This window comes from Notamacropus eugenii, chromosome 6 (genome assembly GCF_028372415.1).
Source record: "Notamacropus eugenii isolate mMacEug1 chromosome 6, mMacEug1.pri_v2, whole genome shotgun sequence".
In the NCBI taxonomy this organism is placed as follows: Eukaryota; Metazoa; Chordata; class Mammalia; order Diprotodontia; family Macropodidae; genus Notamacropus; species Notamacropus eugenii.
The window spans coordinates 89151213-89161621 of NC_092877.1; positions in this window are offsets into that span (position 1 = coordinate 89151213).

The window sequence follows — 10409 nt, forward strand, 5'->3', positions numbered from 1 at the left end:
TGCTCTGGTGTGTCATTTAAATCACTTGCTCCTTTTTGAAGGGACTATAAATACATCCGTCCCTTGACCTTCATCTCTTGTACCATCAAACAAGGAGGTCTGAAGTTCTTTGTGGGCAAAGAATCTTCTTTTGAACTTGAAAACATCTTTTCCTTGTCTTCTTTTATAAGGGGTGATCTTTTCTTTAAAGGCAAGTGAAGTGGTAGAGAGAAATAATGTGTGAAATCAGGAACCTCAGTTGAAATACTGCTACTCACACATATCACATGTTACGCTGGATAAGTCACATCTTCTTGCAATTTGTATGCTGCTACACTAGCCTTGCAATTGAACATCATCCTCTCTTCCTATGGGGTACAACAGTCAATTCCAAGAAAGCGGGGAAAGCACTGGGAGACATTTATTTAACTAATTTCATTTCAATTGAAAAATGACAAGTTAGTTGAAAACAGTACAGTACTTGGCTGACCCTCTTTTGAACTTATTCAGAAGGCTATTCTTTGATTGCCACCAAACAGATCAATAGGAACAAAAAACACTCAAACAACTTTGGAAATGAGACCTTTGTCTGAGAAATTTTCTGCAAAGATTTTTATAAATTGTATGCATATACTATGTACTGTTAATTTTTTATGTTATGAACCTAATAGAAAAAAAAGAAATTTTCAAAGGAGATAAAGAAAAAATTAATATTATAGTCATTAGCCAATAGAGAGAGAGCCATTACAATTGATTGAGTGAAGGAGTTGAATAGTCAGATAGTTGCATTTTAGGAAAATCATTTTAGTTGTTCTATGGAAGACTGAATAAAATGCGAGATTTGAGACAGATCAATTAGGAGGTTATTGCAATAATCAAAGTAAGAGGTGAAGGCAAACTAAACTTAGCTACTAGCTATGTTAATAAAAAGAAGGGACTAGAAAGTGATAGATTTCTTGAAGTGAAAGTGAAAACATTTGACAACTGGTTGGATATGTAAGGTGAGGAGTCAAGAATATTGCCAAGCCTGAAAGGATTGTAGTGCCATCAGTAGAAACAGAGAAATTCAAAAAATGGGTGGTTTTGAGGGGAAACATAATGATTCTATTTTTGTATATGTTGATTTTGTCAAGACTATAGAGCTTCATCTTTGAAAAAATCTAATAAGCAGCTGACAATACAGGACTGTTATTCAGGAGGGAGATTAAAATCTCACAGTAATCTGAATAGAAATGTTAATTATACGTATGGGAGCTGAAAAAGTCAGCACTTGAGGAAGCTTACTGAGAAAAACCACCAACAGATACTTTTGTCTTTGAATAATAATATAACACAAAAGACTCAGAAGATGCCATCAAAGTGGCAGGAGAAAAAGAAGTTTCGTGACAACCAGAAGAGAAAATAAGTACCTGAGAATGTAGTCAACAGTGTGAAATGTGGGAAAGAGGACTGAAAGAAGGGTTGAAAAAAAAGCCATCAGATTAGTCACTAAAGAGACAAATAGAAATTAATGAACTCCTGAAAAGAGAAGTTTCAGTGAAGCAAGAATAAGAAGGAAGTTGGGAACCTGGGAGATTGGAAGAATATCATGACCTCAAAGTAAGCATGGAATTTTGGAAGGGAGATGGATTTTGAAGAAAAAAACATAATGTTTGGCTCCTATGTCTGCTCACCCAGTGATACTCACTAACCGAAAATAATAGGGAGAGAGACAGAGGGAAGGAGAGGGAGAAAGAGAGAGAATGAGAATGAGTATGTGCATGTGTACATATGTTTTACTCGTGGTCACTGCCCTAGAAACTAAAGTCTACCACTTTGATGATGAAGACAGAGTGAGAGAATGCTATGTGAGCATAGGGGGAAAGGCAGTAAATATTGTCTGAATAGCTGGTGCAGTTTATTGTTTGCATTAGTTGCAATCTCCATGGAGGCCCATAGCTGAAACAGTCAGCTTAGATCAAACTAGTTAATTACTTGCCCCCGGGAATCAAGCCACAAAATCCTTAAGGCAATTCCATAGACCCTACTTTGGAAATGACTGTCTGAAAAATTGGAATATAAAGTATTTGAAGACTATAAAATATAAGCTCCTTAAGGGCAGGGACTGTTTATTTTTTATATATGTATCCCATGAGGTAAGATCAAAAGATCAAAGATTTATGAAGGAATTTCATAGATTTCTGTAGAGTCTGTCCCATACCCACCCATTTAAGCACTTTACAGATGAGATAGTGAGGCCACAGAGAGGTTAAGTGATTTTCCCAGAGATATAATGGAATTAAGTAGAAGAATCCAGACTCACACCAAGGCCCACTAATTCTAGAATTATCTTCCAGCATTGTATAATGCTCTTCTTTCTGTTTATTTTCTTATATTTTAAAGAAAAGTATTTAATTCATTAAATAATTACCAATGACATGGAAACAAATTTTTGACAACCATTTTTTTTTTTAAATTTTTGAGTTTCAAATTCTAACCCTCCCTCCAGACATCCTCTTTGAGACTGCATACGCTTTGACTTCAATTATGCACGTGAGGCCAGGCAAAACGTATTTCAATATTAGCCATTTGCAAAAGAGAACACAAATGAAATAAGAAAAATAAGAAAAGCTTTAAAAAAGGTATCCTTCACATTCAAAATTCATCAGATCTCTCTCCGGAGGTGGATAGCATTTTTCATCATGGATCCTTTGGAACTGTCTTGTGTGATGATATTGACTGGAATAGCTAAATCTTTCATAGATGATCATCTTTACAAAATTGCTATTACTCTGTGCAATGTTCTCCTGGTTCTGATCACTTCACTTTATATCAGTTTGTATAACTCTTTCCAGGTTTTTCTAGAACAATCCTACTCATCATTTCTTACAGCATGATACTATTCCATTGCAATCATGTATCACAATTGTTCAGATATTCACCAATGGATAGGCGTCCCCTTGATATCGAATTCTTTGCAACTACAATAGGAGCTACTAAAATATTTTTATACATATAGGTTTCATTCTCCATCCCAAACTCCTTTTAAATCTCTTTGGGACATAAACCTCTTAGTGGTATTGTTTGGGTATACATAATTTTAAACCCCTTCTATATAGTTCCAAATAGTCTCAATTTTTCCACATCCATTCCAACACTTGTCATTTTGCTTTTTGGTCATATTAGCCAAACTGATGGTGTCAAATTGTTGAAGAGACAGTGATGGGAGAGCTGGTTCAAAATGTGAATGAATTCACTTAGACCTTCTCCGTAGCCATTGGGAGCTTTATTGATGCAAAAGCAGTGGATCTGAGATTCAACAAGGAGCTATGATATAGGATGTGATAGAGGAAAAGGACCAGACTTATGTAGGATGGTTTTAGGGTTTCCTTAGAGGGCATTGGAGATCTAGAGTAAGTCTTTCATGATAAAGTCTTATAAGATATAGACAAAAATGAGGACTATGAATGACATAAGATAAGGGAGATGAGGAAATCTCATGACAGAGTGGGGACAAGGAATTTCATGGTCCAGGATAAGGGGAAGTTTTGTGGTAAGGAGAGAATTTAGGGCACCTTAGAAAATAAACCAGGGACTTCACAAAGTCAATCCTTAATATTATTTTTAACTCTTGGAGTACTGTTTGCATCCACATCAAAGTGATATCTCAGAGTTGTTGTTTTTTTTTTAAATTTTCATTTCTTTCACCAATAGTCATATAGACCATTTTTATCATGTAACTCTTGATAGCTTTGTTTTCTTTTTTTCTGAAAACTGCCTGTTCGTATCCTTTGAATATTTATTGACTGGACAGTGGCTTTTATTTTTTATAAATTTAGCTCAGTTCACTACGTATTTGAAAAAAAGAGACTTTTATCTGAAAAAATTGATGCAACTTTTTTCCCCAGTTTTGTTTCCCTTCTAATTGTAGCTGCATTATTTTCCTTTGTGCAGTTTTTTTTAACGTCTTGTAAGCAAACTTACCTATTTCACTTCTCATAGTCTCCTCTATCTCTTATTTTGTATGAACTTTTACCTCATCCATATATCTAACTGGCATATTTTCAATATGTTCCCCTAATTTACTTATGATATCCCCTTTTATGTCTAAATCATTTATCCATTTTTATTTTATCTTGTTTTAAGGTGTGAGAGGTTGAACTATGCAGTTTATTACAAGCTGCTTTCCAGTTTTCCCAACAATTTTCATCAAATGGTGAGTTATTAGCTCTAAAACTTGGATCTTTGGGTTTATCAAACACTAGATTGCTATGGTCATTTAATACTGTGTCTTGTATAGCTAATCTGCTCCACTGATCCACCATTCTATATGTTAGCCAGTACCAGATTGTTTAGATGATTACTGCTTAATAATGTAGTTTGAAATCTGGAACAGCTAGACCACCTTCCTTCACATTTTTTTAATCAACTGATTTGATAATCTTGAATTTTTGTTTTACCCAATGAATATTTTACTATATTTTCTAGCTCTATAAAACAATCATTTGGTAGTTTGTTTGCTATGGCATTGAATAAGTAAACTAATTTACGTAAAATTGTCATTTTTATTATGTTGACTCAGGCTACCCATAAGCAATTAATATTTCTTCAGTTGTTTAGATCTTTATTTCTGTGAGATGTCTTTTGTCTTTTGTAATTGCATTCATATAGTTCTAGATTTGACGTGACATGTAGACTCTCAAGTATTTTATGATGACTTTTGTTATACTAACTGGAATCTCTCTTTCTGTCTCTTACTGAGGGACTTTGTTGGTAGTATGTAGAAATGCTGATGATTTATATGTGTCTATTTTATATATCCTGTAATTTTTCTAAAGTTTTTAGTTGTTTCAATTAGTTTTTAAGTTGATTCTTTAGAGCTGTCCAAGTATACTATCATATCATATGCAAATGGTGATAGATTTTTTTGTCCCTCATTACCTAGTTTCCTTCCTTCAGTTTTGTAGCAATTTTTTAGCATGATATTGAATAATAGTGGTGATATTGGACATTCTTTGTTCATTTCTGATCTTATTGGGACATCTTCATTTATTACAATTAAAACTAATGTTTGTTTTTGTTTTTAGATAGATACTACTTAGCACTTCTAAGAAAGGCTCCATTGATTCCTATACTTCCTAGTGTTTTTTTAATAGGAATTCATATTTTATTTTGTTAATGATTTTTTTTCTGCATCTATTGATATAATCATATGATTTTATTGTAGTTTTTATTGGTAGTTACTGATAGTTATGCTGAGAATTTTTCTAATAGAGATTAGGTACATTCTTGGTATTAATTCCACCTGGTCATTGTGTAAAATCTTTATGATAAATTGCTGTAACCACTTAGCTTTGCATCAATATTCATTAAGAGAATTGGCCTATAGTTTCCTTTCTTGGTTTTTGCTTTTCCCAGCTTAGGTATTACTACCATATTCCTGTCATAAAAGGAATTTGGTAGAACTCCTTTTTACCCCTTTTCCCAAGAGTTAATCTAGAATCTGGATTAATTATTCCTTTAATGTTTGGTAGAATTAACTTGCACATCAATGTAGTTCTGGGAATTTTTCCTTAGGGAGCACATTTATGACTTGTTCAATCTCATTTTCAAAGACAGGATCAAGTATTATACTTTCTCTTCTGTCAATTTGGAAAATGTATTTTTATTGTAAATATTTATGCATTTTACTTAGATTGTCAGTTTTATTGGCATAAAATTGGGGAAAATAACTCCCAATAATTGATTTAATTGTTTTTCCTCATTGGTAGCACAATAACCTTTTTTATTCTTGATAATAGCTATTTATTTTTCTTCTTTCCTTTTTTAAATCAAATTAGCCAATGCTTTACCTTTTTTTTTTGTTTTCCCCCAATAAAACCAGCTTCTACTTTTATTTATTAATTCAATGGTTTTCTTGCTTTCAATTTTACTAATCTCTACTTTAATTTTCATGATTTCTATTTTGATACTTAATTGGGTATTTTTAATTCATTCTTTTTCTGGTTGTTGTTGTTTTGTTTTGTTTTGTTTTGTTTTTATTGCATACTTGACTCATTGAACTGTCCATTCTTTTATTGAGGTACACATTTAGAGACATGCAATTCCCCCTAAATATTATTTTGCATACATATCACAAATTTTGACATGTTGTGTCATCGTTGTTACTCTTTTTAATGAAATTATTGATTGATTCTCTGATTTCTCCTTTGATCCACTTCTTTTTGTGTGTAGTTTCCAATGAGTTTCACATCTATGTTTTCATGGCCCCTTATAAAATGTAATTTTTATTGCATTATGTTCTGAGAAGGGTTCATTTGACCTCTATGCATTTGTTTGTAAGATTTTTATTTCCTAATCCATGGCCAGTTTTTTGTGTGTCAGGTGACTTGGCATCCTCACGTGGCTCTGTGAAAGCAGTGAAGAAGACAGATATGGGCAGGTGGGAGAAGATAGAGCAACTCCTCCTGGGATTTTGGGATTTGGGATCTCTGTTACTGGCAATACTAGCCTCATTTCTGAAAGTATTTCTTCTCCTCTTTCCCTAGCCTCTTGGAAAGTTTTTTTTTTTTTTTCTAAAAGTGATAGCTGACTTTTAGGAGGTCGCAGCAGTATAGGCAGAAGATGGGCCTTGGATAAAGGACCTGCTGGTCTTCTTCTTTCTGAAGGAGTATAGGATGGTGGAGGTTCTGTGGCAGCTGAGGATTCTGGGGGTGTTGAGTCTTCCTCTGGCCAGGAGCCCACCTCTTCTCCCTCTTCCTCCTTCTCCACGTCCGCCACTACCTGAGTGTCTCTGTCCTTAAAAAATATCTGTCCCATTGTTAACCTTACTTTTGCTGTTTACCTGTAAGCTCTGATTTCTTATGAAACAGAATCTATTTTTTAATATTGTAACACAGTGAATTCTTCCCCGTAAACTGGCAGTGTTGCTTAAGTCTCACTGTGCCTGCATGAACCCTCAGATAAAGTGGAATGCCCTTGAAGAGGCTCTCAAGGCTTCCCCTTACCTTAATTGCTTTGTCACAACACAGAGCTACTTCCAAGGGTGCTGTTATCACTGAAGGACAAAGCTCATTACTAGGTCAGGTCCCTGTTTGAGGCACCATATGTGGTGGATGGCTGGAGTTCCCATGTGGCTCAGTGAAAACTGTGAAGGAGAAAGACACAGGCAGGCAAAAGAAGATAGGGCAACTCCATTTACTGATCTGAGGGAATAGGTTTTTAAAGATAGAAACTACAAGTCTATATGACAATTGATTCATCTCCAGTCCTAGTAATTTGGCTGGTATCTATTTTACATATCTCTTGTATTCTGTAGTTCTTTTATTTATCTCAAGGAGACAGCAACATATAGGGGGGTCTGGAGAGCAATTCTGGATCTTAATGAGCACAGTCACAGTGAACAGGTTTTCCCGAAGTTCTAGCCTGAACTTACCACTGCACTCCATCCTAACCCTCAACATTTTTGGAGGTACCATGTACAACTGAGAAATTGGTATAATTCTTTCTATTTCCTCTTAAGTGGTCTATCGTATGTATCTTCTCTAAGATGCTATTCATTATCTTGACTTATTTTTTTAAAATTTATCTTATGGTTTGATTTATCCAGCTCAGAGAGTAGAAAGTTGAGGGACCTCCAGTATTGTTTTACTGTATCTTTCCTCCTGTACTTCATTTAACTTTTCCTTTAAAAATTTGAACACTGTGTTATTTGACCTATATATGGTTATTATTGATATCATTTCATTGTCTTTGGTACATTTAGCAAAATGCAATTTCCCTGATTACCCATTTTAACTGGATCTTTTTTTTTTTTTTTTTTGCTTTTGCTTTGTGTGAGATCATGATCGCCACTCAAGTATTCTTTTTTACTTCTGTTGAAGCATAGTAGATTCTACTGCGATACCTTATTTTAACTCTGTCTGTGTCTCTCTGTTTCAAGTGTGTTCCTTATAAAAACATATTGTTGCAGTGGGGGGTACAGGGAGAGGTGAGAGAATGAGTGAACCTTACTCTTATTAGAATTGACTCATAAAGGGAATAACATACCCACTTAATTGGATACAGAAATATATCTTACCTTACAAGAAATTAAGAGGGGATAGGGATAAGATAAGTGGAGGGGGTTGGTAAAAAGGAGAGCATACTGGGGCTGGGGATAGTCAGAAGCAAAACACTTTGGAGGAGGGACAGGATGAAAGGAGAGAACAGAATAAACAGGGGAAATAGGAAGAAAAGAAATACAATCAGCAATAGTAACTGCGAAAAAAATTTCAAGGAAGTTTTTCTGATGAAGGTCTCATTTCTCAAACATATAGAGAACTGAATCAAATTTATAAAAATAATAACCATTCCCCAATTGATAAAATGATTAAAAGATATGAAGTTTTCAGATATAGTAATCAAAGCTATATATAAACTTATGAAAAAAAATTCTTTAACTCACTAATGATTGGAAACATGCAAATGAAAACAAACTCTGAGGCACTACCTCATACCTATTAAATTGGCTAATAAGACAGTAAAGGAAAATGACTAATGTTGGAAAGGAGGTGGCAAAAATGGAGAAAGAATTTGGAACTAAAAGTCTTAAAAATTACTATTAAAAATTGTTTTTTTACATGTAACTGGGGAAAATGAATTAAAAAAAAAAAACAAACCTGTATTCTTGGATGCTGGTTTTTAATCCGTTCTATGATCTGCTTCTATTTTATGGGTGAATCCATCCCATTCACATTCACAGTTATGATTATTGACTGTGAACTTCTCTTCATTTTATTTTCCTCCATTTATCCTTGTCTATCTTTTCTTATTCTGTCCCTCCTCTAAAGTGTGATTTATTTCTGACAATTGGCTTCTTTTATCTGCCTGTTATTTTATTGCTTTAATTTTAAAAATGATCTTCCGCTATAAAAGATCTTTCTTTCACACCTCTTTTATGTGAAAAAATTTTCACCTTTTTCTTCTCCTTTCACGTTCTCTCAGTGAATCTTTTCTCTCTTACCCATTTTTGTATCATCCCACCATAATCAACTACTTTCACCCCCCTCTTTCTATACAGAATCTTTCTAATCATCCTAACGTAAAGTTTTTAGATGTATGTATCATCTTCCCATATAGAAAAGTCCACAGTTTAACAGTGAGTCTCTTAAGATTTCTCTTTCATTTATGCCTTTTTACTCTTCTCTTGAATTTTTATTTGAAAGTTAAACATTTTATTCAGCTGTATTTTTTTTTCCATGAGGGATGCTTGAAAGTCCACTACTTAATTAAATATCTATTTTTTTCTCTTGAAGGATTACACTCAGTTTTGCTGGGTAAGTTATTCTTGGTTGTAATCTCAGCTCTATTATAGTCAGGGTATCATATTCCAAACCATCTGCTCCTTTAATGTGGTAGCTGCTAAGTCTTGTGATACCCTCGCTATGGTTCCGTGGTATTTAAATGATTTCTTTCTTTGGTGCTTTTATTTTTTTTCTCTTGGACCTGGGAGCTCTGGAATTTGATTATAATATTCCTGGAAGTTTTCATTGTGGGATCTCTTCCAGAAACAATTGGTGGATTCTTTCAATTTCTATTTTACCCTCTAGTTCTAGAATATTAGGATGATTTTTCCTTGACAGTTTCTAGAAATATGATATCAAGGCTCTTTCTTTGATCATGGCTTTCAGGTAATCCAATAATTCTTAATTACATCTCCTTGATTTATTTACCAGTCTGTTATTTTTCTGATCATGTTTTTCACGTTTTTCTATTTTTTTCATTCTTTGGATTTTGTTTGTTTATTTCTTGACATCTCATAAAGTCATTAGCTGCTACTTGCCCAGTTCTAATTTATTAGGAATTATTTTCTACTTTGACCTTTGTATTTCTTTTTCCATTTAACCAATCCTGCTTTTTAAGAAGTTATTTTCAGCAGTGAATATTGTTGTCTCTTTGTCCATTTAGCCAATTCTGTTTTGAAGATGTTCTTTTCTAGTATTTGTGTGCCTCTTGTACCAAGTTGTTAATTATCTTTTGATTATTTTCTTCCTTTGCTTTCATTTTTTTTTTTTTTTGCCTAAGTTTTGCTCTACCACTCTTATTGGATTTTGAGAATAATGTTTTAGCTCTTCAAGGAATTCTTGTTGGGCTTGTGTTCAATTATTTTTTAAGGCTATCTCTGTAGCTGTTTTGACTTTATTGTTTTTGGAGTTTATGCCTTTATCTTCCCTGTCACTGTTGTAGCTTTTTTTTTTTTTTTTTTACCAGCAGCTTCTTTGTTATTATTTTTGCTTATTTTCCACCCTATTTCTTCATTTGGAATTTTATGTTAATGTTGGACTCTTCCAGTTTGGGGTTTTGTGTGTGTGCGTGTGTATGTGTTTGTGTATGTGTGTGTTTGTGAGAGTGTGTGAGGGGGTGGAGACATTTCCAGCTTCAGGTGTTTTCATACTGCTGTTTCCAGAGCT